Source organism: Buceros rhinoceros, unplaced genomic scaffold (genome assembly GCF_000710305.1).
Source record: "Buceros rhinoceros silvestris isolate BGI_N320 unplaced genomic scaffold, ASM71030v1 scaffold1681, whole genome shotgun sequence".
NCBI classification, from domain to species: domain Eukaryota; kingdom Metazoa; phylum Chordata; class Aves; order Bucerotiformes; family Bucerotidae; genus Buceros; species Buceros rhinoceros.
The window spans coordinates 53,872-58,298 of NW_010395866.1; positions in this window are offsets into that span (position 1 = coordinate 53,872).

Below are 4,427 nucleotides of genomic sequence, written 5' to 3' on the forward strand. Positions count from 1 at the left end.
AGCAGGAATACTTATCCTGATACCACATAACACAAAAGGTCAGATTCTTACACCCTTGGAACTATAATTTGTACTGTTTTGATTCAGTTGCTGCTCATTCTACATCTGTTATGATACATTCACTTGACTGCTTAGGCTGCTCCAAGTTAAAATATCTGTCTTCTCACAATTGTGCCCTGGTGAATTTGTCTGCTCTACCTCAGAAGCAAAGTTTAAGGTCAGCTATACAAATTTGCCCTTGGTAGTCCTAATGAGGCTGTAAACCTTATGTGATGTACAGGCTTGTGTGCTGGAGGCAAGTATTTCTTCACAATTGATACATTTTGGTAGCTATTTATAGTAAGCAGCAGCATCATATTACATCTCATGGCATATGCTGATGGGTTTTTCGAGGCATTCAATGTTGAGGAAAATGTGACAAAATCACCTAAGACTGCAGTTCAGTTTGATTATCCTTCTATTCACAGAAGGCAGACGGATGGCATTTCACTGTAACTAGCTGGCTGCCAGGTATTTCCTGTCTTCCCTTCCTTGCTGGCCTGCCGTCCTCTTTTTTTAATTCCGTCAGCATCCTCAGTGATTTTCATTTTCAAAATCCTTTCTAATAAGGGCTCTTTTAGATAACTGTGATTTTTTCATAGAGATGACAGAAATAAATAGAAATTACCTGGCAGAAAGATCTAGCCCTCAGATAGCATCACTGCTTTCACATTCCTCTGCAGAAACAAATAGATCAATCGGATACAGGGAGCACCCTTGTCTCTGTGCTGCAAGAGGACAACCTTCAAAATGTTGAGGAGTCCTCTGACACTCTGCTTCAGCCACCCACAGGTTGGTAATTGGTGCAGGCTCAGAGAGACAAGAAACACTGAGTGAACAATTTACTTAACTGAAAAGCCCAAACCACGCGTCACATTTTGTTTCTGTGTGATACAATGCCATTTTTTAACTACATTTGCCAAGAAAAGGAGGTGGCTGCTTTCTTGTCTGTCTCTGCACCTTGGTGTGCCTATCTTCCAGTGTCCTCTTGGTGTCCTGCGTCACATTTTGTTTCTGTATGATACAATGTCATTTTTTAGCTACATTTGCCAAGAAAAGGAGGTGGCTGCTTCACATTTTGTTTCTGTGTGATACAATGCCATTTTTTAACTACATTTGCCAAGAAAAGGAGGTGGCTGCTTTCTTGTCTGTCTCTGCACCTTGGTGTGCCTATCTTCCAGTGTCCTCTTGGTGTCCTCTTCCCACATTAGCTCTTCAACTTATTAACAGATATGAACTGAGTTCAGCAGAGGAACAGTTTCTCAAATGTATTTTCTTCTGTATGCTACAACTGACAGAGGAGTGATCACCTATTAGTTTTATCAGTGAGGGAAAGGCAGGAGAATGTGGTTATGGTCAGTTCTGCTGGCCCACAGAGCAGCATGAGAGTGTTGGCTGCCCAGGGAGTGGGTGCGTGTTTCTGCCTCGCTGTAAGGATGTGCTGCCCCTTGACCAGAAGCTGGGCTAAATAAAAGCTGTCAGAGAATGTGGGGCGTTGAAAGAGTTGGGCATTTTATAGCAGAGATAACTGATTTGAGATGTAAGGCTAGAAGGAACATCATGGTATGGATAAGTGGTGGGAAATTGTGTCACTGTGTTGAAGTTGCGGGAGCCAGCACAGTTGCAACAGTGAGTATTTGCAGGATATAGGACACAAATCTTTAGGGAATTAAGCTGTGAGAACACAAGCTCAGTGAACAAGCTGTTACACCTTGTCTGTCTTTGAAACCTCATTAAGAAAATGTTGACTCTAGGAAAAAAAGAAGATAATGAATTCTGGAATTTAATGTGTTTTGCAACAATCGCACTTTACCACCCCTTCTAGGAGGCCGCCAAAATGTAATTTCTGTAAGTCAAATGCACAGTCATTGCCAGAGCCAGGACCAGACCATGAGGATCATAACTCTACGTCTCTAAGTCCTCCTCATGCTGAATCCTAAAGTGAGTTCTTTTAGTCTGGGTCGATAAAGGTATCATCTGCAGCCACCATGAAACATCCCAGTCCCAATTCACTTAACACAGAGGTGCAGCTGGTCACCAAGTGTTGCTGAAATGCTGGTTTTGGATCATTTGCTAGTGTTTCAATGCCATCTAGTGTCACTACGGGTTGCCTGTGTTCAGTTTTGAATGCATTGCTAATAGCTCTTTTTTAATGCACGCTCCCCTCCCCCAAAAGACTAGTAAGTCCACATCTCATAGAACAATGTGAGAGAGTGGTGAGGTCTCTGTTTACATCCAGAACACTGTAGCTCTACCTAGGAACACAATGCTTTAGAGTTGTACCCTAACCCAAAGAACAACAAAAAAAAAAAGGACCTAATGTTATGTAAGGGTAGAGTTGAGTCATGAGAGTGTAGCAGTGTATCCGTACTACACTGAAAAAAGGAATCACGTTAGCAATTACGTCACTGAATCAACACAGCTAAGGAGCTCTCAGAAGAAAGCACAAGAAATGTAAAACAGAGATTTTGCTGCCCCTTGCCCTTGTTTTGCATTGTTTGGATTTCATGTTGCACAATGTACACGTAACACGCTGACTCGTGAAACAACTGTGTGAATAAGCAGGGATCATCTACCCTGGGGCAAGGTACTGACCAGGAGTATACACTGTCTGTAATGCTGGCTTTCGCCTGTTTACCAAACCCTTAATGTTTGTCTGACTGGATGGATTAAAGTCATTTGAATTTTTCAGTCTGCAGAGAGACTTGACAGAGAAACCGAGAGATTGGTCACATTGTTTCCAGTTTTGTTTTTGGTTTTTTCTTTTTAAGCAGAATTGTCGTAGTAAAATCATTGGTAGTCCCCACAAACTGAAGAATTACATTAGTTAATTAGTTAAGTCTTCAATGCAGCCTTGCTTCTTCCCTTTTCAGCAGGTGAGTTAATACACCACTAATCTACACGCTCCCACCCTACCAATATGCCTGTGCAGAGAATAGGAAATGTTCTAACTATTGCAAGCACAGGAACAAGTTCTGTCAAGCAAACCTTGTTCTGGGCGTGAGGCACAGAGCCGAGCTGCCTGCACTGACTCTAGTCTTGAAAACCTTGGTCCCCCCACTGATACTGCTCACTTCTTGCCGATGCTTACAACCCACATTTTCACCCAGGCCATTCCTCTTGCCACTGTCCTTTCCCCTTTCATTAATATCCTCCTTTTACGTTCCCTTGGGTAATCCAGCTAAAACTCACTAAAGGAGAGTAATGGACCAATGCCAAAATGGCAGATATTCTGTTGATTCTGCATTGACTTGAGATACAGGATTCAGCTTCAAGCCTAGCTTCAAATACCGCAACACATGGTCCAGAATCTGGATATCAACCTACCAGAAGTCCTTTCTTATTAGCTCATTTGAGCAGTTCTTTCTTTTTCTCTCTCTTTTTTTTTTTTTCAATCCCTAATTACACTTGGAACTGAAAGCCTTCTCTGACAAACTGTTGGCAGTGAGGTATAACTATGTGAAAAGCTGTGGTTTCAGTCAGTCCACATTTTTGCAGAAAAAATATTTCATTTGAAAAATAAATTACCAACTCTACTGCTTTTACTATTGTTCCCTTTACTGCAAGGTATTGTTCCCTTTACAAAAGGCAGTGGTCTTCCCATCATTTTGCTCTAAACCAAAATATAGCGTATTTTCGTAATTTTTGTATTTCTCCCCCCAAAACAAACACAAAAGTAAAGAAAAAAGTGGATTTTAATCTTAGCCTGATGATAGCTGCAGAGCAATGGTGCTTAACACCTTGTTAAGATGAATAAGGTCAGAAGATGGTAATTTAAACTATTTTAAACAGCAATAGTTAGTTTTGTTCCTATCACCCATCACAGAAGTGTCAACATTATCAGAGGTAGGCTCCTCTCGCTATCCTTACACACGAACGCTGGCAGAAGTAGCTGTTTTTAAAATGCTGCCTTTCTCCCACATTAATTCCTCATTTTGAGGCGATAAATCTGTTGTCCAGGCTTTTTATCGTCACTGCAGGCACGAATCCCTTTTAACTTGTGCCTAAATAGCTATTTCAGACGGGCTAGTGACTGAAGATAGCCACACAGAGGTGACGGAGATGAGACAGGTATGTCAGGGAACCCTGGAGCAGCATGAAATACAAGTGGGCATCTCAAACGGCACCAGACACCTCTGTTTGGGCAACCGAATTAGGTCTCCTAATTCAGGGCTCCGCTGACAGCTTATGACTAGAGATGCACCTGTATATGTGTAGACCTCTAGATATCAAATTAAATCCTTCCCTAAAAGTCTCATAGCTAATCTCCAGCACAGCTGTGAGGATTTTCACCCGAAGTTTGAGTTTGGGGATATTAGAACTGAATGTATTGAAATGAGCAATTAGCTTTATGCTAACATATCGGAAGAAATGTAAAGGGTATAGGA